Source organism: Brachycentrus maculatus, unplaced genomic scaffold (genome assembly GCF_059751285.1).
Source record: "Brachycentrus maculatus isolate JH-2025_06_01 unplaced genomic scaffold, ASM5975128v1 h1tg000586l, whole genome shotgun sequence".
Classification (NCBI taxonomy): domain Eukaryota; kingdom Metazoa; phylum Arthropoda; class Insecta; order Trichoptera; family Brachycentridae; genus Brachycentrus; species Brachycentrus maculatus.
In genome coordinates this window covers 729,954-755,972 of record NW_028281326.1, presented here as the reverse complement: position 1 = coordinate 755,972, position 26,019 = coordinate 729,954, and the positions used below count along the sequence as shown (strand labels likewise).

Here is a 26,019-nt window from a genome sequence, read left to right as displayed (position 1 = left end):
TTTAAGTATTGCTTGGTATTTTTTTATATTTGTTTATTTATTTTAACGTTTACATACATAAGTCACATACATCATATTCCCGATGAGTAATTTCCATTACTCATTTTGGTACACGGGATATGGGATTAAGGTTAACAAAACTGAAAAACATATAAGAAAGTAACAAACAAGAAAACACAGGACAAAATATAAATCAATAAAAAGTACAGTAAATAGGCATATAAAAAACATAAGGTAAGAAGCATGTTTAAAGGAAAATAAAAGAGAAAATATAACTAATCACTAACACAAATATTTATTCATAAACAATTTTTGATTGGTAAATTACCACTTTTTCTTTAAATATATCGCTCACTCCTTTCAAGAACGTCATAAATCAAAAAACTTGATTTTTCAGGAGATCGTTTTTAAAGTTTAAAAATATAATACAATGTTTTAAAAATAAATATCAAGCCACTTTTTGAACTTTTTACTGACCAACAGATCTTTTAAGGTAAAACCTGAAGGTTTTTACTCCATTTGAAAAATATTAAGTATATTTAAAAAAAAATATCAAACAATACCTTTTCTTTAAAATGCAAAAAACACCACTCTTTGCCCTGTAGCGGGTAAATATTAAGTTAAAAATATGCCTCTTTTGCTGGCATATAGTTTATTTTCTGGGCATTCCAAAAACATGCACAACTGAAAATTTACGATTTTCGATTTATGACGTTCTTAAAAGGAGTGAGCGATATTATGACACGTGTTTTAAAACATTCCGCATCATTTAAGAATTTTTATCCAAAAATCTTATCAATGATTAAGATTCGTCTGAGCTGAACTTGTGTTTAGTTCGTTTATATGTATGTACAAGCACTATCTGTCCTCTGATTTCAAATGGCTGCATAAGGTTTAAACTTTAGTCATCATTCGTCTGTTTTTAGTTGGCTGGAAAATACAGCTTCATCGCAATAAGCCGATGGACATATAATACATTATGGACAAGAACATAAATAAATAAATATTAATTTAATTTATATTTGAAGCACTAACTTTGTGATTTTCTATTTTATAATTTAAATATAACTTTGTTTTAAAATCACTCATATAGCGATTTTAAAATAAAGTTATATTCTAATTATAAAATAAATATCAATTAATGACATATCTGAAGTGATATAAGTACTCAAAAATATTTCTAGTTGAAAAATACGAACTGTTGTTTTTTTAGTTATGTAGCAAAGACTATTGAAATAACGAAATGTTAACACAAATGAAACGTTAGAGAGATATTCCAGAAACTATTTCGAGTGACTGAGAATAGTTTTAAAAAGCATCAAGTGCTGAGATTAAAACTCCCGTAGCGAGTATAAATCAAAATTAACAGTAGAGATACGGAAATGCGGAACACTTATTGAGCTGATGTTAAAAAAAATACAAGTAGATACAGATAAAAAAAATGGATCCAACAGTTTATGATAACAATTTTTTATATATATTTATGTACTAAATATGGAGAAAAAAAACCTGGAAAACATAGAGATTCAAATGATTTACGGTAAAAAAATTGTATTATGGGACACGGCAATGTAGTATTTCTATAGATTTAATAGCATACCCCTTAATTTAGAATAACACAATAATATTCGTGTCGGGTTGAGGTCCCGTGGTTAGTTTCGCGGACTCTGAAGTCAGGGTTTCTCGGTTCGAACCCACTCTACCACAATTTGATACCTATTTCTAATAATGAGCCGCTTAGGCTAACAGAAATAGTATGAAATTGAAATATTTGTATAAATAATAAAAACACAAATATTTCTTTTTTTATAAAAAAAAAATAAATGCGAATGATCAACGAAAATCAGAAGTCATCATTTTAACAATATAATTAACTTTGAATATAAATGTTACGAAGCATAAAAAATAAAACAAGAAACCAATTTTCATTTCATTTTTTTAATATTCGTATGTAAAAATTATATACGCAAAGCGAAAGAAAAATGTATGAAAATACTACGTGATTTAAATATAAAAATTTAATACTTGTATAAGACCTCTTTGAGTTTATTAATGTAAAAAGGATTAGTTTCGAAAACTACCGATGTTCTCATCAACAGGTGAATATACAAACTCAAACAAATAGCTTGTATTTTCACCTGTTGGTAAGAACATCTCTAGTTCTAAAAACTAGTCGTGTTTACATGAATAAACTCAAAAAAGTGTTCTCATGTAAATGTTTTAATTTTTATATTTAAAATATTTTATTTAATTCATATTAAAAATATTATATGTAGATATTATTCCAAAAAATTAACGCCAAATAAAAAAAATAATAATAAATACTACGTTGCTATGCTTTTTAATGCGAATAATATTGGGTTAAATAACTACTTTTAAAAAACCTTCAAGTAAAATAATGATTGACAGTGGGCTTTACTGAAAACAATCGTTTCGAGTGGTGATCCCGAAGATCATAGTTTCTAGGTTCGATCCCACCCTGCCACAACTTGATTTCTACATACAAGCAAATCCGCTTAGGCTTACCTGAAAAATGTATTGAATTTAAAGATTGAAACGCGTGCATAAATATTATGTATCATTAACAATTTTTTTTAACATAAAAATTGTGGTGTTTTTAACACATTAACACCACAATCCTACTTTTGTACCTTATAGTTTCAAGCCCTTTATTTTTCAGTATATTCGTATAATATTTTACTATTTATTTACATATTTATGTTTTTAAAAATACTAACAGAAGTATATGAATGTACATGAATTGTATAAATGTAATTATGCATGTCCAAGTTATTTTGTATCTTTAGCTATGAGATAAGTAAATTTCATTCTATCGTGTAGCTTTGATTAAACATTTAACCGGATGTTTTTTGAAAAAATAAATAATAATATTTTTATATCATTTGTGTCCTTATCCAAAGCATCCTGTGCACTTTTATCGCACATGAATAAAATATGAATAAAAATATACTAACGTATAAATTATTCATAATTAATGGCAATAACATGAAGTTTAAATAAGATTTTAAACCAAATACATAATAATTAACATATTTTTGACGGTTTTTTTCAAGAGTCGAAATAATCGATGGGTATGTATGAGGACATGCATAAATTTGGAGGAGGCGAAGAATGTTTACAAAGGCAGAGCGGTGTGGCGTTCTACCTGCCTACCACTGCGGGGAAACGGCGTCATGGTTAGTCAGTTAGTTAGTTAGTAACAGGCGCTCTACTGCGAAACTGGCGTTGCGGGTTCGATCCTCGGCAATCGATCACCAAAATGAATTCAAGAAATATTTATGTTCTATTGGTTTGAGTGTTTGTAATGTATTTTTCACATAAACTTAAATATCCTATCTGCAGACAACCCTCTAAAATAGAGGCTTTGCGGATTATTCCTTAAAAAAAATATATATATATAAGACAAATTTGATTTTTTCAAATATGTATCCTCCCTATAAAATATCTTTAAATGAAATACACGAAAATTGTATAATTCCAAATCACACGACAAAAGAAATATAACAAATAAATACGAGCATAAGTAATATCGTGATATAGAATTATTATTTGTCAGCAAAATATCAGATGAAAGGGAGTTTTCAAATCAAATGAAAATGTATTCAGAATCGAAAGTTTTCTTTGTCGAGTCAAAAAACTCGACCAAAGTATGGAATGAAATCACGGTATGTCGTATCTCCAATTCGACACATATATTTTTTTTTGCCGAAAAACGTAATCCGATTTAGGCAATAGACAAGTTCGTTCCTTCGTCAAAATACATGTAACAGGTATTAAAAAGTTATACGACGTCATATTCAGACTTATATCAGAATATTTCAAAAGATTTTTACACACTCAACGTACATGAAAGAAAACGTCCTTCCATTTCTATTTATTAAAAAAAATGTTGGGCGGAATTATGAAACGTTTTAATAATATTTTGTATATTAAAAGCATTAATATTTTGTATATTAAAAACATGGAGTTGGCAAAAGAAGGATGAAAGTAGACTGAATGCAGTCGAAATGCGATCTCTAAGAAGAATGTGCGACAAAGCGATGTATGATAGATGTGCGAATAGTGAAATAAGGAAGGAATGCAAAGCTGAGATAAGCATTATCGATAAAATTAAGAATGGTGTGTTAAGATGTTTTGGACATGTGGAACGAATGAGTGACGAAAGAACGGTAAAACAAATTTATGAGGCGAATGTTAGTGGGAAAAGAAGCAGAGGAAGACCGAGAAAAACATGGCACGATCAGGTATGCCAAATACTTGAAAGTGGTCAGGTTAGGAGTCGTAACAATCGGCGAGTATGTATGAGGAGATGCATGAACGTGGAAGAGGCTAAGAATGTTTGCAAGGACAGAGTGGTGTGGCGCTCTATTCTCTCTGCCTACCCCTGCGGGGAAGCGGCGTGATGGTTAGTTAGTTAGTTTTTAAAAGCATTGTTAACTTTGTGGTATGGTAATACACAAAGCTACTTTCTCCTTATCATTCTTTAGATATTAAGATATTTTAATTAACGAATCGTCGGAAAATGAAAATTTAGGTTATATTATCAATTAACTAATTAACCACCACGCTGGAGAGGTAGGCAGTGATAATAGAACGCTTCACTCATTCGTTCCACGTGTCTAAACTATGTCAACACAATCACACATAATTAATGTGTGATTTTTTTTAATACCATTTTTTTAATGGACCAAAATGATTTTTTTTTCACATCTTTTAGCACAGATTTTGACTAGTCTTTTTTGTGCTAAATTCTTATTTATTTATTTTAAAACATATAACTATATATACATTAGTCACATATATAATATTCCCGATGAGTAATTTCCATTGCTCATTTTGGGATTAAGTTTAACAAGGACAAGGCTGAAACACAAATAAGAAAGTTAAAAATAAAGAGATAAAAAATTAAACAACACGAGCACAGCGCAAATTGCAAAATTATAAAATAAAAAAAAGGGTATGGTAATAAGATATATATAAAAACACAAGAAAATAACCATCTTTAAAGGGAAAAATGAGAAAATATAACTTATCACTGACACAAATATATTTCCATAAAGTATTTTTTCAGTTCGTTCATTTTGGATCCCTGAATGGGTTCTATTTTAAACGTCAGGCAGCTGGTTATTTTGGTAACAAAAATGAAACCATTTTAAAATCAAACACTGATTGTCTGCTTAATTGTATTTTATTATTAAAAACACATAAAAATAAAATTTACGACAATTGTTATTGCATTTTGAAACTCATGGCACAAGGCGAAATAATTGTAAGAAATTTTATTTATGTGTTTTTATTTAATAATAAAATACACTCAAGAATAAAATCCTGGATTCTGATCCACATACAAATGAAAGAGTTTCTGCTTTATAAAAAGCTTTTCTCATCTTTACATAGATGTCTCTAGCGAAATTCAAATTAATTCACAGCACTATCTTTTGAATTTGAACAATATATTTAGAAGTTCCAAGAATATTAGTAGTAGTGCGGTTCTCAATCGTGGCTAGAATTGGTGAATTTTACACGTGTGTAAAGTGATCACTTAAACCACCATACGACGGCCGTAAGCGCCGTAAATTCCCATACTTCCATTTTCTTATTCATCTATGATAAGATGTCAAAAAAATAATAGAATAAAATACAATTTATTAGATTTTAGATCAGTGTTTGATTTTAATACATAATATATAAATTTAAACGGAGTTCTACAAATTATATGCCAAATCTATAAATAAAGAAACTAATGGAGTTTATATAATAGGTTTAGTTTAACTGTAAACGAAAAATGTACGAAACTCACTATCGCTTCAACAGTTGAACGCTCCCTGAAACAGTTTTCCGTGTTAACGCCAGATTAAAATCTCGTACATCCTGGGCAAGTTTAACTATAATCTCGTGTAAACTTTATGTATTATTCACGGAGTTATCCCGCCGGTTAGAGTTAGCGAGAGATTAGACAGCTGTCAGATAGCTGGAAGACCTCCTTCACGTCTAGATTCGACGAAATGAGAGATTTGTCAATCACCGTAAGGATTCCTTCATTGTAAGGGAAAAGGCTTTTCCAGGATATATTATGACGGATGAAAGACGTCACTAAAGAAGACGAGTCGAAATCTACTTTATCCTAAAAAATAAAACGGTCCATTTATATGTTGAAAAATGTATACAATCCTTTTGCCGAAATTGTGAAATATTTTTTTGTGTTCAAAATAAATTCGTTCATTATTTTAAATCGTTTATTCACCGATTGCTACGAAATTTTGACACAGCGTTGCATTCGGATTCGCGCGTGTCCATCTATCTATCCAAAATGTTCGTTTGTTCAAAATCTGAAATCTCCCAGAGTTATTTCCCGATTGCTATGAAATTTTGACAAAACGTTGCTTTTGGATATGCACATATTTTTAAATTCAGTTAATTTTTTACATGTACGTGATTGGTGTTTGTACGTGTAACAGGCAAAAACATATATTTTTAATCGCTCTTTAGACCAAAATGACAGCGCCATCTGTTGAAATTAACAACAACATTACACATGGTGGACATCGTGCTTCTTGACAGCTGCCATTACTTAACATTTAGATATTTTTCGATTGAATTATTTTGATGTTTCATAGATTTTTAATATTTTCATTACATCACAACCATTCTGAAATGAGTCATATTAAAAATAGGTGCCTTAGGTTTTATTTCTTTTCCATTTAACCAGACTGAGCCACAACGACGCGTGTCAAGTACCACTGGCATTCAAGTAAATAATTTAATATATTTAGCGAATTTTTCGCATCTCAAGTTGTATTGTCAAGCATAAAATTTGTTAGAAGAAACATTTAATTTATGATACATGTATTAATTTTTAAATCAAACACAGATTTTTCGAGTCCACTAAGTTTTATTTTATTTAAAAAAAAAACAGATAAAAATTTATATTGTGACAATTGCTTCGCCTAGTTCTGGCATTTTCAAACGAATGTTTGTTCATTGTTTGTTCATATAATAAAATAAAACTTAGTAGACTCAAAAAATCTGTTTGATTTAAAAATTAATACATAAATTAAAATGCAGTTCTACAAATTAAACGCCAAATCAATAAATAAATTTACGATAGTGAATAGTTATTTTTCGAATTAACGCGTCAGCTACACTGTTAAAAGGAAACGAAGTACATAAATTAATTGTATAATTTTTTAAGGGGTGAATACTTATCTCAACAATGCAGGGAAAGGTTAATCTTGTTCATACGTAATTTTGTGGGGTGTGGGAGGAATCGCTCCCTTATTATCATTATATATTATATTTACCGAACACGACATTCATGTACGCATCATTAAAAAAGGTTTATTTTTTAACATACAAGGCAGAATCTCCTATTCAAGGCAGATCTATTACAGAATGTGGCGTAATAAAATATGAACCACATTTTCAACATTTTAATAACAGGCATATTGAATGTCACATGAATGTACAAAAACGAGTGTGGGCGTGGAAGAAGAAAGCGTTCAATTACGCAGGTTACATCAATTGACCTTTACGGTGAGTTATTTTTGACAAGGATATAGGAGTTTGAACGAAACAACGTGTAGGAACATACTTAGGTATGTATATCAGTTTGGTCGTCCTTAAATGAAAGACAATGAATAAAAATAAGCGACATTGACAGATAATTTTAAGCCGTATCAGATAGATTGGGAGAAGCTATCATAAAATGATTTTTTATCGTTTATTAGAATGTAAAATATCGGAAGACCGGTAACAGAGGAAAGGTTATGCAAGGTCGGAAGAAATTGGCTTATCTTGAATTAACTATCTAAAACAAAAGAATATATATATATATATATATATATATATATATATATATATATATATATATATATATATATATATATATAAATATATATATATATATATATATATAAATATATATATATATATATATATATATATATATATATATATATATATATATATATATACATATATATATATATATATATATATATATATATATATATATATATATATATATATATATATATATATATATATATATATATATATATATATATATATATATATATGTATATATATATATATATATATATATATATATATATATACATATATATATATATATATATATATACATATATATATATATACATATATATATATACATATATATATATACATATATATATATACATATATATATATACATATATATATATACATATATATATATATATATATATATATATATATATATATATATATATATATATATATATATATATATATATATATATATATATATATATATATATATATATATATATATATATATATATATATATATATATATATATATATATATATATATATATATATATATATATATATAGACAAGTATGGAAAAGACTGCTTGTTACGTCACGGACCTTTATTGTGAATCGCTTGGTTGAATTTCCCACTGTTTCTTTGACAGAGTCTTGTGGCGTTCTATTATCTCTGCCTACCACTGCAGAGCGATGGATAATTAGGTAGGAAGTTAACAATAAATTCATTAACTCCAGGTAGGTATCTCTCATAACCTCTTAGAGTTCTCTAAAAACGGATCATATTTTTTGTGAATTACTTGCATAACGTCTACATAAAATATATATCTAATAGTCTTGCATTAAATTATCTAATAGTCAGATTGTATTTTATTAATTGATTCGGCAGTTACTTTGTGGTAAAATTTATCCATTTTTAATCAATGTTTTACTTGAGAAACACGTGTCACAGTAGATTTTAAGAAATAGTGGTATTTACGAAGTAAAACATTAATTAAAAATATATTGTATTTCTGCTAGTTGCTGTCAAAGTTTCAATGTTGAAGACCACTCTTCCACAACATGATTCCCATTTTTAAAAATGGCTACATGGACATTTTAAAAAAGTGTTAAATATATATGTATTATGCAATAATCACAAATTTAAATGACATCGAGCAATCTGAAAATAAAGATTTTCTTTTAAATTTCTCTGAAATTCGCAATCAATAGTGCGAAGGGTACCACTTCGGATGGACGTGGCGTTAACTTGATCGTAAAGGCAAGGTGACAAGTCCTGCGCTCCAGATTCTCGGATCTAGGAGTGGAATATATTGGATCGGACACAGATGACGTAAGTGAAGGAGGTCAGGGTGAATGACGTCATCGCTGTATGAGAAAGCAAATGGGGAAGAAATATGTAAAAAGTACCAAAGATATAACACTTGGGGTTGCATACCCGTACTCTACACGTTTGTGTAGGCTATCGAAATCGAATGAAAATGAAATAAAAAATTTAGATAATGGGAATTTATGACAACCTTTTTAGTAAAATAATGTTTTTTTAATACCGCGTAAGTTTTAAGAAATAATGAATGAAACTTCTAGAATTATAAATAGAAAATGTATTTTTATACCTGAAAACTTCTCACGTGCTTTTATCCAATTAAAAGCAAGAAAAACGTACGCTTTCCACTCTAGAAAAGTCTAGCCTCGTACGCAACCCGTTGCCTTTGTTCGTAAATATTCACACACAAAAAAACACAAGCGTTTACTGGATGTAATACCCGGGAACACAGTGACGATCCTGTAATAAAACAACGAACAAAAACACAAATAAAACCAAGTTGAACCACTCCGATTACGAAACAGAACAATCCAGAGAACAATAAAAAAAACGCACACAAATCAAACACACCAAACAACAAAAAATAATACGACTGTTAATTTAATACAATACTACAAGCTACTACGGTTAAAAATACTCGAATTGTACGATTTACTACTGAAATGTGCACTTTGTTAAGGCTTGCCTTCGTAATTGCGAATCGTCGGAACACGTCCAAAAGCTACGGCGGTCTGCCTATATCTGGCTATGCTACGACAGCGCTACGATTCAGAAAAAGACTCCTACGAGCGTGGGTGGCATTGAGCCACAACGGTTCGATATCTCGGTTACCACAAACCGGCGTTCGAGCTATACAATTTCTATACTTTTTACCCGACGGTTACGGTCAACTGGGGATCCAACAACAAAGACGGAACCCGATTGTTCGGCGGCGTTTAACGCTCAACTGAAAGCAAAGGTACGTATTTTCAGGAGCTTCATCTGCAGGTTATAGTTAAACCGTTGTCGGGAGTCAGTGAGGGATGCGCAGAATGCAGCGCGCACAATTAGGAAAGGTTCAGACAGATGAATCGCCCAATGACGAATTTTAACACAGGCGCGTAGAATTTTGTATATATCAGCAAAAAACTCAAATAAAAATTGTATTTTTATGCTTCTTCATTTCCGAACCTCTTTACTGAACGATTTAAGGCGAACAGTATGTAATCCATTACAAAATGATTTTTAGTGATGTTTTTATGATGTATCTAATTTTAATTTCAAAATATAATGTACTCATTCGTTTAAGAGATGACGCTCCCATTGCAATATAAAAATCTGATTTTTTTTCCTATAATCGTCACATAAGTTATCATATAAAAGCACGCCTGTCATAATTTCAGAGTAATCAGTAAATTATGTTAGGAGTTTAAAGATTTTGAATTAACGGATAACATTTTGTTTTATATTATATAAGGATTTTAGTAAGTATTAAAAATTGATTTGAAATTGAAGTGAGAAATGTATCTCTATTAGGGCCCAATAAACGGAAATCACTTATTTTCATTAAAGTCAGGTAACATTTGACGTAATGGATTTTTTGTTTAAAATAACAGTTTTCGTAATGAAACCAAAAAGTTTTTCTTACAAATACAAAATTTGGTTTTAAAAAAAAGGGTTATTCAAAGGAGGAGTTTAAAAAAATCAATATACAAGAATATTCTAAAAATGTCAATATCCCATATATATTTTTTTAGGCTGCGAGTTCCCTCTTAAAATTTACCTTAAAAGAAATGTATATTTTTTAAAGAATATGGCCAATTTTAACAAATTAAAATTCATTGAAAGAAAGGTGTAAAATGAAGTTTTTAGAATCCTGCGTGTATCAGAACCTTAACCGTTTGTCACAGCTTTTCCAGTTGCGAGGCGGAAACGGGGGGACGGAGAAGAAAGCTCGATATATTAAGAACTTTCCACGAGTGCTTCCGAGTTTACGGGTGCATACCGGAAAACTTCATGCAACAAATATCCGGATGCACTACTTTGACGTATGAAAATAAAGAATAAAATGAAGAACAAGGCATATCAATTTGCATCAAGTTTAAAAGAATGAAAGTTTAGTACAAATCAGATCGTTCTCGCTATGCTGTTTCGGGTGGATAGAAGATATTGCTTCTTGGCAATAAGCTTTCAATATTCGTACAAAAATATTTACCAAAACAAATAATAATAAAAAATTTTAGCATCATATGCATAAAAAGTCGTCTAAATGTCGTAACCGGAGGAATAAAATTTATTTACAACTTTTCATTAATTGATTCGGCAGTCACTTTGTGGTAACATCTATCCATTTTTAATTAATGTTTAACTAAGTAAATACCACTATTCCTTAAAATCTACCGTGACACGTGTTTCGATGCATTCCGCATCATTTTCGGTATTTGAAAATGATGCGGAATGCATCGAAACACGTGTCACAGAAAATTTTAAGGAAAAGTGGTATTTACTAAGTAAAACATTAATTAAAAATGGATTTATTTACAACGTTTGAGTGTGTCCAAATCTGCTTTTTCTCTACTTAGGAGTTATTTTTACATTTTAACATCTCAACATAGATGAAAATGAATATAAAAGTCTACGTATTAAAAGGGCTTAAGAACTGTCAAAGGCTGGTTAATTTATCACTTTACACACGTGCAACCTTCACCAATTTTATCCATGATTGACAACTACACTACTCAATTTTTTGGAACTCCTATATACTCCTATATACTCGTATATTAATCAATCTCGTGACACATTATAAATGAGTTCAAGATGGCCATCTATGTAGGATTGAAGTAAGCTTTTCTGAACCCTGGATTATATTCACATACTGAGAACCACCTGAAAACATGATTTTTCTTAAAAAATGATGTAGCTAATAATTTAAACACATATTTTATTTACAACATTTTGAGTGCGTCCAAATACTTGTTCACCAATCTGGATTATCTTCACTAAGGAGTTATTTTTATATTTTTGACATCTTTTTAACATAGATGACGAAGAATATGGGAATATATTGGGTTGATGCAAAAGTAATGACCGTTTTTTATGATCCCAGGTAAAAAAAAATTTTTTCATAAATTATGAATAGTATCTTCTTTTTTTATGATTCCATTGTATAAAGGATGCTTTCCCTCTACTTTCTATTTAGTTTTGGCCTGGCCAGAGTACAGTAATAACCCCTTGTATTTTTTCAAAATGTCGTTCGATAAAGTGCATTTACGTCATTGTTTACTTTATGAATTCCGTAAAGACAATACCGCGAGTGTGGCAACCAAAAACATTTGTGAAGTGTATGGAGCAGATGTCATCAAAGTTCGACAGGTACGAAGATGGTTTGCAAAATTCCGATCTGGAGATTTTTCACTCATTGATAAACCACGTACCGTGCGGCCATTGAAGTCTGATGACAACGAATTAAAAGTCATAATTGACACCAATCCACGTCTAACCATTAGGGAGATTGTGTCAATGATGGGAGTCAACCAAATAATCGCATTAAGACATTTGAAGCGTATGGAAATGGTTTCGCGGTACGACGTTTGGATACCTGATCAATTGTCGGCTGCCAATTTATTGGATCGTGTTTCAACGCGCGTTGCTTTGAGTGCGAGACAAAAACATGAACCTTTTTTGCATCGTTTGGTGACGGGAGATGAGAAATGGGCCGTGTACAACAACGTGACAAGAAAAAGACATTGGACTATACCTGGACAAGCCCCATCGAAGGCCGAAATCCATAAAAAAGTTATACTTTGTGTTTGGTGGAATAATAAGGGTATTGTGTATTTTGAACTCTTGGAACACGATAAGACAAGTACAGCAGAATGATATTGTTAGCAATTATCCAAATTGAACATGGTCCTTCAAAAGGATTGACCAGAATTGGTAAACAGAAAAGGGGCAGTGTTTCATCACGACAACGCGCGACCACATGTGGCTATGATGACCCAACACAAGCTAAATGAGTTAAATTCGGATGTTATCAAGCATCCACTGTATTTTCCAGATCTTGCTCTTTCTGATTTTTATTTATTCCGATCACTGCAAAAAAAATTAAATGATGAAAAAATTATTCAATAGAGCAGGTAAAAACACCCCTTACTTCATTTTTCGCATAAAAATCCACGGAATTTTATACTACTGGTATTTATAAGTTGATAGAAAAATGGGAGAAGGTTATAAGAACTGATGGAAATTATATAATTTATTAAATAAATAATACACAAGAAAAAAAAAATAAAAAAAAATTAATGTAAAAAACGGTCAAAACTTTTGCATCAACCCAATATAAAGTAATGAAGGAAATATATAGATGAAGAAGATCATCAAAATGATGTAAATATTATGTACTTCTGCAGTACCTATATAATGTAGAAGTTAAAACACATTAGGAATGTTTTGTCCGTTGAAATTGCTTCAGGAAAAGGCGAAGAATGTCCGGAAAGGAATTTGGAATATCTGAAATCGTTTCGCTTCCTGAAATTCAGCCGGAACTCTCTCCCCGTTCCTGAAATCGAATGGGGGCGTTTTACAAGGCACTTTATTAAGCTTTTGTTTAAGGAGGAATTCGTACGGATTAATCGAGTCCTTGGCGACTAATGCTTGTCATTAATTTAATTAATATCAATTTAATATGCACAAGAACGTTTGTTTCTGAGCAAATTGCTTCGTAAAGGGTATGAGTAATTGTGACTTATTAATTGTGTCACCTATTTTCAAAATCCGCCAGATCCAATTTGATAAGATTTTAAAATACATACTCTATCGGAATTCCAATTGTGGGTTTTATTGTTTAAAATATTTATACACTTGAAAACCCTGCTAAAAAATACTTAAAAATAGCGTTGTATTTTAAATTCCACTATATTCATAAAACTTGCTTTCTGACCCATATCGGCCAATCAGAGATCGGGGATAGGTCAAAAATTAAGATGACGTCATAATCGGATTGTGTCTCGTGTTCTTTTTAAATACTTAAAAAAAAAACAAATAAATGGGAAAATTCTCTGTTTCATAACATTTTATCTAAAGATAGATAAATCTTTGAAACATAAATGTTACCCGGAGAATTTTGCATTTTTTGTAAAATCGACTTACATGGATCTGGCGGATGTTGAAAGTAGGCGACACAATTATTAGTAAATATTTAACCGACAAACTCGAGCTGAATTTGTGACGCAAGAAAACAATTCAATTATAATTAAAGCTATAATTGAGACGTACGATGATATTATTTTCGAGAGAAATCTTCGGTGTGTATTCAAACCTTCATCCCGGTTTGAATGCACACCGAAGGCGGGTGCATAGGGCACCCGATGGTGCATAGGGCACTGCATCACGATCATTATTAACACATGAAGGAAAGGTGATCAGCTCTCCGCTTCAGGTACCAGTCCAGGGTAAAGAGTGAAAAAATCACTTAAATTTATTTGACCCCCCCCTGGGAATCGAACCCGGGACGTCCAGAACGGCAGCTGAGCGCGCTGACCATTACACTACGGAGGCGAAGGTGGGCTAGTCTAATCTTGTAAAGTAATACATGAAATTTGAAGAAAAAAAATTAAATACGATCTAATGAAAAAAAACACACACAAACTCTTAATTACAGCTCCATTTGGATTCTTTAACAAGCAATTTACAAAAATGTTCTTTACTTCAGAAGTAATGTCAATATTTTAAGTACTAATATTGCTTTATTTTTTTATGACAGGATATTCCTCAACATAAAATAAACGTGATTTTTTTCAATTTAAACTTTAAGCGTTTATATAAAAGGCAAGCAAATCGGTTCATCTTCAAGTTTAACTTATTAAACAGCCAGTCGTTCAAGAAACAAAAGCAAACCAAATAAACGAAACAAGATTACAAAACTTTCTAAAGAAAAGATAGGTAAAGTTGAAGATAAGTAAACGAGAATAAAATTTAAAAAGGCACCATACCGACTGAGTTACAGTATTCTTAGAATCTGTTCAACGAGTTGGTTTGAACTCAACAAAATCCTAGCTAATTAGCAAATATATCCTTCAATTTTAGTGCTATGTATGTCATGTGTATTTTTTGAAAATATAAAATTGACTGTTATATCTTAAACTGACCAATAATAGCAAACTAAATATACCAAAGACAATTTATAGAATATTGAATAATTATAAAAGATAGGTACTCTATTTTTTTTAATTCGTCGAACATAATATTCCATTGGCACATTGAAAAGATGCAAAAACTACGATTTTTCGAGTATTTTAAGGGGGAAAAATGACGATTCTGGGTGGATGAGAGTGGGATATTATTTGTCTATCATTAGCATCATCATTCTAATATTATCCAAGTCTTTATAAACATCCTTGAGGTAGTATTTTACAAAAATGGGTCTTTTTAAATTATCTGTTATCTTTCCATGTTATCTGTTCCATGTGTTTAAAGGAGTTTTCCGAAGCGGGACTCTTCTACACCTTTAGCAATAATTCTTGCATATTTAAGATTTTAATGTATTTTAATGTTTACGCTTTCAATTTTTATTTTGTTATGTGTATGTCAATTATTAATAAATAAATTGATATTGAAAATTGAAATTCTAATTATTATTACTATCATTATATAGGTGATGACGATCTGCTAAATTATTATATTTTACGGACTTTCGTTGAACTTTATTTATAAATAATTAAAAATGTAGCCATAAATAAATAAATAATCAACATTTTTGTACAGTAACTGTCGTATATTGACAAAATACTTGCAAACGAATAAATAATTCACGATAGAAATGCTGAATCGTTACATAAAGGAAATTAGTACAATATATTTCACTTGTACTAAAAATTACAGTTCCGTTTGCCGAGTCCGTTTTGGAAAACGTTCAACTGGTCACAACTGTCAACTTCAGCGAAAGATTTAATACCAAGGATTAAAATGATAAGGGTCGGACCGGAAAAGCTTCGAGGAGTTGCAAAATTAAATGCGAAATGTGTTGGAAATCTATTTCGTAAAAGCTCGACAATATCAACAATATAAGTATAAGTAATATCACAGTAAGCTGTTGTGTGTTTTTAAAAACATCAAAAATTAGCATATCATTTTTTCTTTTCATTATAATCAAAACGTGCATTTTATAATGAATATGCATTATTGATACTACATTTTGAGTGTGTCCAAATACTTGTTCACAAAATCTGGATTATCTCCAATTACAGGAGTTATTTTCATATTATTTTTTGACATCTCATCAAAGATGAAGAAGAATATGGAAGTCTGGGCATTTACGGGGCTGACGACTGTCAAAGGCTGGTTTAAGTGATCACTTTACACACGTGTAACATTCACCAATTCTATACGTGTATTACATTGTTACACGTGTGTAATACACGTATAGAATTGGTGAATGTTACACGTGTGTAAAGTGATCACTTAAACCAGCCTATGACGGTCGTCAGCCCCGTAAATGCCCAGACTTCCATATTCTTCTTCATCTTTGATGAGATGTCAAAAAATTGTTGATACTATATAATTTAATTATTTGATAGCTTAATTCATACACACTAAAATAATCTAACAATTTCACTGGATAAACAAATAAGTTTATTCAATGATAGGCTTAGAGTATTTTTCATATGAAATAAAATTAAGAGCCGATATATTGATAAATCATTTTGTTATTCGACGAGATCGAATTCCTTAATGTTAAGGCCGATCATAAATTAATGTTTTTTTTCTGGCTTACTATGCATTTGTGTCGAAACTCTTATGTTCCAACTTTTAAGTTTTATAATTTTTGAAGAGAAATATTTGTGTTTTTATTATTTACACAAATATTTCAATTTCATACTATTTTTGTGAGCCTAAGCGGCTCATTATTAGAAATAGGTATCAAATTATGGTATAGTGCGTTTGAACCGAGAAACTCAAGAGTCCGCGACACTAACCACGGGACCACAACCCAACATTTAAGTCGCCATTGAAGGGGTTATCATCAGAACGATCAAATATACTGAATTTTAACCCTCTCCTACATTAAGCCTTCATTTTGAGTCTTAAAAAAAACTAAATTAAATATGCCACCAAATTGTTTATAAAAAACAGCATTTATCATGTTCGTTCACAACAGTTCTACAAAAAAAACGGCTGTAAAAGAAAAAAAAACTCGTTACGTTTGCAAACCATGTAATGAAAAAAACATCGATCAAAAAAATCAGTATATTGAACATTTCCATTCATGCATATAGAAACTATTAATTTATTATCATGATTTGTTCAGTAAATTGTAACATAATTCATATTCACATACTTATATAAAAAATTATTTTCGTCTCACCAATAGATGTCTCTAGTGAAGTTCTAGTGATTCAAGAACAATTTTTCGATTTTTTTTTTTTAAACCCTTATCCGCACCCCAATGGTGCATAGGGCAGTGCGTCATATAAACGCAGTGTTATCTTGATCGTTTACACATGAAGGAAAGGTGATCAGCCCTCCGCTTCAGGTACCAGTCCAGGGTAATATTGAATAAATATGACAGTGAAAAAATCACTAATATTTTTTTACCCCCCTTGGGAATCGAACCCGGGACCTCCAGAACGGTAGCCGGGCGTAATGACCATTACACTACGGAGGCGGACAAAAGAGTTTCGAAATTAGTTCATATATATAGAACTTCCAAGAATTAGAGTAGTGTGGTTGTCAATAATGGGTAGAATTGGTGTATGTTACACGTGTGTGATCTAAGTGATCACACACGTGTTACATTGTTACACGTGTGTAATACACGTATAGAATTGGTGAATGTTACACGTGTGTAAAGTGATCACTTAAACCAGCCTATGACGGCCGTCAGCCCCGTAAATGTCCAGACTTCCATATTCTTCTTCATCTTTGATGTGATGTCAAAAAAAATTGGAGAAAGATGTCAAAAAGTAATATGAAAATAACTCCTATAATTGGAGATAATCCAGATTTGTGAACAAGTATTTGAACACACTCAAAATATTGTGAATAATCCATATTCATTGCATTCTAGTAATTTTTGTAAAATATCAAAATCCTGCATTGAAAAAAATATCTTGGATAAATGGAACTAAGCATCCTAACGGAGGTTTAAGACGGCTTAGTAAAACCGGCCCTTAATCAAAATAAAAACGTCGATTCCAGTCAGAAACGTCTGACTGCTAGATAAATAGACTGAAAAGGTCGACTGATTGATGTAGAAAGAAATTTAATGGATTATATTTCGGTTTACTATTTTTATCTCAAGAATCCGACAAAAAGTAATTGAGTAACGGGTAAATTAATTTAAAAAACATTTTGAGTACCTGATATTTTATAATAAGAAATAAAAATGACACATTAAAGTGGAATCCCACAGAATTTTTCTTTATTTATTGATTTGGCGTTTAATTTGTATAATTCTATTTTAATTTATGTATTAATTTTTAAATCAAACACAGATTTTTTAGTGTACTAAGTTGTATTTTATTAAAAAAAAACATAAAAATTAGTATTATGACAATTGTTTCGCCTAGTTATGGCATTTTCAAACGAACGAAATGAAACGACGTTCATTTGAAAATGCCATAATTGTCACAATATTCATTTTTATGTGGTTTTTTTTTTATAAAATACAACTTAGTAGAATAAAAAATCTGTGTTTGATTTAAAAATTAATACATGAATTTTTCTTCGTTTACTTTTATTCTGATTTTTTTAATCATTTTTTTTTTCAACAATTTGTGCCTTCTTTGTAAAGTAACAAATTTCTATTTTTATTTATTTGAAAAATAATATCGATATAATAAACATTAATCAAAGATACATTGTATGGCAAAAATAATCAACATAGTTACAATCAACATAGTAATCAACATAGTTACATATTTTATCATAATAATCAACATAGTTACATATATTTTTTTTTTCAGATTGCTCGTGTTTAGAGAGGGAGTTCGCTTACAGGGTTTGTACATATAAATAAGAAATAATAAATGGTAATCAAACGGGAGTTTGCCTTATATGTTTTTGTAAATCATTTTTGAAAGATTTTAAATTAATTATTTTAGTAATTTTATAGTAATTTTTTTTCGATACTTATATATTTTTACAAGAATAATATTTGATGATAAATATTTAAGTTAGAAGCGCCGCGGCGTAGTTGGGGAAGAGACTTCTATATTATTCTTCATCTATGTTGAGATAAGTGGAGAAAACCCAGATTTGTATTTTGACATACTCGAAACGTTGTAAAAAAACATTTATTTTCAATTTCTCAAGGTAAAGAAGCATTTTATATATTTTTTTTTAAAAATACAAATGACAATGACAGATACCGTGGCGTAGTTGGGTAGGCGTTCGACAGCAAACCTGGCGTCGCGGGTTCGATTCCCGCCCATTGGAGAATGAATTCAATAAATAAATTAATTAATTGGTTTGGATGTTTGAGTAATAAGGTTCCTCTCCAAATAAAGCGTACCTTATGCTCGTATTAAGGATGTAGTTCACATCACAAACAATTTTATAAACTGAAATTACGATTACAATTAATAAGGTAAAACAATAAGTATCTTTATGTAAATCCTATGCTGTATCTATATTTCTAAGTAAAAAAGATAATTAAAAAAATTCATTGACCATAAATAGTTATTTAAGGCTGAAATTTGTAATCAAAGAAGAATTAAAAAAAAACGAAATTATTTAAAATAAAATAAAAATATTAATAAATTTTATAAATGAGATAAATTTTTATTTTTGAATTAATCATAATCTTTCTCCATCCTCGTTTATTCTAGTAATCAATTGAATATTACACGGTGATAAAGCGATCATTTAAACCAGCCAATTTTAGGTCGTGATCCCTGTAAAAATTTTCCATATTCTAAAACTAACTAACCATCACGCCGCTTCCCCGCAGGGGTAGGCGAGGGAATCGAACCTCACACCACTCTGTCTTTGCAAACATTCTTCGCCTCTTCTACATTTATGCATCTCCTCATACATACCCGACGATTATTACGACTCCTGACCCGGCCGCTTTCAAGTATTTGACATACCTGATTGTGCCAAGTTTTCCTCGGTCTTCCTCTGCATCTTTTTCCAACTACATTCGCCTCATAAATTTGTTTAACCGTTCTTTCCTCACTCATACGTATTTTATATTCACTTCTGCAAAAAAAGTCGTTCTTCAAAATTAAACATTGTTGATACGTAAATCTACCAAATTATACATCCTAAAACCGTTACTACAAATCGTAAATGAAATTCATGGAATCACGCGAAAACCCTGTATAATATACCCTGAAAGTAAATGAGCCCACACTCTCGAACGATAATCATTATAAAGACAAATAACCCTTTGATCTTGCAGGCTAGATATTGTAGCGGTTCGTACCGAGCTAAGGAGCTACAGAATGTTACTTTGAAGCAAATTTCCCCTGAAAGTGAACTTCAATAAAGAAAATATTTTCTCAGCAAACGCGACAGTCTTCAACACGTGCTGTTTGCTTTTGAATGTAATAAAACAATAATAATGTCAAACCATTGAATCGCTAACTCGTAAAGTTTGCTTACGGTTTCGGCTTTGAGTTAATATTGACGTACAAATATAATATTTATCATCTTCATAATAATTCAAATTACTTTATCGTTTACGATAGAAAATAAAAATCACGGTGTACCCACATTACAGCCAACTGTCGTGAATACAAAGAAGAAAGAAGGGTAGAAATAAAAATAACTCTTCTAAAAATAATAAGTCTTTATTTATTTTTTGACATCTCATCAAAGATGAAAAAGAATATGGAAGTCTGGAAATTTACGGGGCTGACGACCGTCATAGGCTGGTTTAAGTGATCACTTTACACACTTTATCTTTATCTTTGATAAGATGTCAAAAAATAATATGAAAATAACTCCTGTGATTAAGGATAATCCAGATTTTGTGAACAAGTATTTGGACACATTCAAAATGTTGTAAGTCTTTATTTCATATAATTCTTCTTCCAGTTCTTATCCGCACTCGATGGTGCATAGGGCACTGCATTATACAAACACAGTGTTATCTTGATCGTTTTATACTTGAAGCAAAGGTCATCAGCCCTCCGCTTCAGGTTTCAGTCCAGGGTAATTTGAATAAATATTAGAGTGAAAATATCACTTATATTTATTTGGCCCCTCCTGGGAATCGAACCCGGGACCTCCAGTATGGTAGTCGAGCGTGCTGACCATTATACTACGGAAGCGGACAAATTTTATAAAATTACATATTGTTGCATGTCACGTTTTGACGGATTTTTAGCGAAAATCGTAAAACTAACGAATGCGCGCATCGAAAAATATCAGGAGCACAGAACGAGCGGGAGGAAAGGCCGCATGGAAGGTTGTACGATACGGCCAGAGGCGTGGGAGAGCAAGAGGAGTCCCAACGCTCCGCACATGCGCTCCTGGTGGGAATGTTTCGATCGGCAGTACCGCCCCACCCCTAGCGTGTTAAGGTCGCGGTACCCCCTAACCAGCGAACAGTCGGCATCCGCAGACATCGAGCTTTCCACCAGCAAACAAGGCACAAAGCAAAAGAGAATGTATCGATTGCATTCGGTAATTATCGACGCGCGACGGAAACATGTGCTTCCCTTTTGACTTGACTCGAGTACCTAATCATTATTTCAGCTATGGGCAATTCGCAACTAAATCGACAACACTAAATCTACACTGATCCGCGTCAAAGTTTATTACAAACTTTCGATTGATTAAATAATGTAAATGCCTTGACGGCGAGAAAATTACCAATTTAATATCGACATTGATTAAAAATTTATTTATTTATTTCTTGAGTAAAATTTATTTCTATTAATAAATTTATTTATTATTAAATTAATAATAAAAAAAACTGTATTGTCTCGGCCTCTGTACTAAGACGTTGTTAACAATATTGAGCGTTATGTAGGGTATTTTTTTAGAGGTTTGGTTTTTCAACTAGCAACATTGATTCTACAGACTGTCAATTTGAAAGTTAACAGTTGATTTGTAGTCAGTACGTTTTGTCATTTTACCGTGAATAGACTGAATGACCATTATGCGCGTCGTAGGTTCGGTGGATGGGCCGAACATAATATTCAACTTGATCCTCTTTTTCGACGCAAAATTTTGTTCACCAATAAGCCACATTTTTGGTTAAATGGCTATGTCAATAAGCAGAATTGCCGAATTTGGAGTGGAGACGCCCTTACATCCCTTAAAAGTCGCTGTTTGGTGTGCTTTATGGGCAGGTGGTATCGTTGGCCCATTTTTTTTTTAATACGATGCCGGCCAGATCAACGGAGAACGCCACAAAATCGTGCTTACTGACTTCTACGTACCTCAGTTAAATGGCATTGATAGAGCTGTGGTTTCAACAAGATGGCGCAACATGATAAACGGCGGGTGCCACCATCAATTTACTGCGGGAAATTCGAATTTGTATACCTCTATAAAAAAAAGCATCCTATATTTATTTTTAAACAGACGCATTTTAATTTGCCGAAAGTGCTGTTTATTTTTATTCTCTTTAGAGCTCAATGGATACAGTCTGACTCCCACGCGAGCATATTGTTTATTGGCAAACAATGATTATTTCAGTTCAATTTAAAATCAATTTGACTGAAGTCGAAAATTCAAACGGTGAGGTATAAAATGGTATTTTTAACAGATTATTTTTCTGCGTCGTTTGAGCCTAGCTTTATGTTGCCCCAGCAACTTTAACAAGTTTTAATATTTGAATATGTAAACAACTTTTTTTTTTTAATGTGATTTCGTAGTATTTCACACGAATTTTCGCTATACTAAAATCAGCTTTTAACAGACGGTATTTCTATCATATTTATAAAACAAAATTCAAACTTTGTTTTTAACCATTTTTATTTTTTGGTACTTTTTTTCCGTTTTCGACAAGCACCTCATTATCTTTAAAATTCAAACATTGTTTATAACCATTTTTATTTTTAGGTACTTTTTTCCGTTTTCGACAAGCACCTCATTATCTTCAGGTACATATTCAATGTATCATCTCTGAAGATGACAAGGTGTCGAAACCGGTTGGAAAAACGTATCAAGTCAAAATGGCGCTTTAATCTTTGTTCCTTTCCAGTGTCGATATTACTTTACAGTGTCATAAGAAAAATACGTAATTATTAAATTTGATATTATTATTGTAATTCTTAGCGCAGTCAATTAGTCTGTCAACTGCATTGTATACATTTAAATGGATTAAAACATTCCCCCGATGAATAATACACTACATTTTTATTTGTGTATTCGAGCGATAACGAGGAATTTCATCCAACACTTAGCATCCTCAGACTTTGGTTACCGGCCAAGTATTTTTATTTAAATGTTGGTAGTTGAAATCAATTTATTGGAATAAAGTGAGATAAATAAATTCACTGATACAAATTTACACGCCCATCGAATATGCTTTGTCTAACATTCCAAATGACTTAATTGAATCTAAATAAGAGTAAGAATTTTCGATGTATATATTTTGAGCTTAAACAAATATTAATCAGTCGTTCAAGAACATCACTATTATTTATGATTTGGGGTTTAATTTGTAAAACTCCATTTTAATTTATGTATTAATTTTTAAATCAAACACAGATTTTTTGAGCCGACTAAGTTGTATTTTATTAACATAGACATATAAAAAATTGATTTTGTGACAATTGTTTTGCCTAGTTATGGCATTTTCAAAAGAATGTCACTTTGTGTCGTTAAAATGTTTTAAAAATAAATATCAAGCCACTTATTGAACTTTTTACTGTGCAACAGATCTTTTTAGGTAAAACCTGAATGTTTTTTCTCCATTTGAAAAATATTAAGTATATTTAAAAAATAATTTATCAATACCTTTTCTTCAAAATGCAAAAACAACACTTTCTGCCCTGTAGCGGGTATATATTAATTTAAAAATATGCCGCTTTTGCTGGGATATAGTATATTTTCTGGGCATTCCGAAACAAGCACAACTGAAAATTGACGATTTTTTATTTATGACGTTCTTGAAAGGACTGGGCGATATGGTGTTGTCATCGTAAATCTTGATTATATCATCCGTAGGGTGAAAAATCTAGTACCATCAGATACTAAAAATAATAAAAATTGAATATCTTGGAATGCAATTATTTTTAAAAATTGTTGTTGAAACATTGATTCTATCAATCAGTATGTTATATTTTTTCGACTCTGTTTTTGACGAACGAAGATTTTACCATATATGTATACCATATTTTTGAAATGCGTGGATTTTATTGCATACATTAGAGTTGGTTGACGTGTTGCGTAGAATATTGATCCTGTTGAAATATTGAAATGAGGACAGCCGGAATAAGGGTTTACCACTGAACCAGTATTGGAATTTTGAACGAAATGAAGCTTTATTCAAATGAACAAACTGTGCATGAAATGTCCAATTTGCATAATATTTAACAGCATTCCAAGTGCCTACAAGAATGTTTCAAGGAAGTACAAAATTTCAAGAAAGTACAAAAGTTTATGCTGTGACAAGTACGTTAAAATTTCCACAAAAAAGGCGATAAAATTTTTGGTTCGCGTGATAAAACTATATTACAAACTTGTCTACAATCATTTTTGACGCCATTAATACAAAATTCATGCACATTTTTGAAAATATTCAACATATTTTTCTTGGTCTTTGTCGTATACCTTTTGTGAGGAAAAAAAATTGAAATATTTGCGTTTATACAATAAATACAATTTTCTTTCACAGTGTTTTTTGAGCCTAGAAGGCCCTTTATTAAAAATAGAAATCAAGTTGCGGTAGAGAAGGCTTGAACCCAGAAAGACGAGTCTGAGACACTAACTAGGGACCACAATACGATTTTGAAAGATTTGAAAAATAAATTCTCATTTTGAACCAGTAAAAACAGGAGCAAAAAAGTAACACAATCAATTATTTAATTACGTAAATAAAAAATTAAAGCATTTCAAATACTTCAATGAGGTCAAGTCGGAATAATCGGGGGATATGTATGAGGAGATGCATGAATGTGGAATAGGCGAGAATTGTTTGCAAAGACAGAATGGTCTGGCGTCATACTCTCTCTGCCTAGCCCTGCGGTAGCGGCGTGATAGTTAGTTAGTTAGTTTTATTTTAAATTAAAAGTGACAAATCAAAGACGTTCATTTAAGATGGCATTTTTATAACTTTAAAGGGTAATTTAACTCGATTCACTAAAAATCACAAATCTCGATATGTTACATCTACATAGGTAAGGTTAAGGATAATGCTATTATTACAGTTTTTTTCTATAAGTTCAGTATCTAAGTTATGTGTGTAGACGTTCATATATGTACGTATAACAAGGGCATTGATTACATTTTTTAAAATGTAATAACGACACCACAAGATATGACAATGGCATGTTCAACCTTTAAAATATAAAAATCTGAAAAATCTTTAACTAAAATGATAAAGCTCTCCTGTCAGAAAAACAATGAAGTGCGAAATAATAAAACCTCTTTGCGGGGGGACATTAACACCGAAACCTTTTCACGTTACGTTGTAAGGCTTAGCGCGCATGATGTGTGATATTACAATGTAAACTGTCATCTGGGATTGTAATAAAGAGATAAAACATTATAACGTAGTACAGAGGACGAAAGGACGAAAGAGTCTTAAGCAGGGCTTTTTTTCCATGTAACGCGGCGCAATTTCCGGTACCTTTTTTCACGGAAAATATATTCTTATATTACTTTTTTCCAAATCGATTAGACGAAACAATGTTTGCGCTTACGTTATTACAATATAAATATTTATAAAATTCGTCA

The 26,019-nt window shown here is 31.1% G+C and overlaps 1 protein-coding gene across 6 annotated transcripts in view; it reads right to left on the bottom strand.

Moving 5' to 3' along the window:
- EndoA (SH3 domain containing GRB2 like, endophilin-A) overlaps positions 1-26,019 on the bottom strand; it is a 150,955-nt gene that overhangs the window by 69,804 nt on the left and 55,132 nt on the right. Inside the window, exons 1-2 of one of the 6 annotated variants that reach the window (XM_088273473.1) lie at positions 9,869-9,926; positions 9,473-9,642 (exon numbers count right to left, since the gene is read on the bottom strand). The exons of the other annotated variants lie outside the window; for them this stretch is intronic. The gene's annotated coding sequence lies outside the window, so the exon portion shown is untranslated. Of the gene's footprint in view, positions 1-9,472; positions 9,643-9,868; positions 9,927-26,019 lie in introns of those variants that run through there. 6 annotated transcript variants of the gene reach the window in all.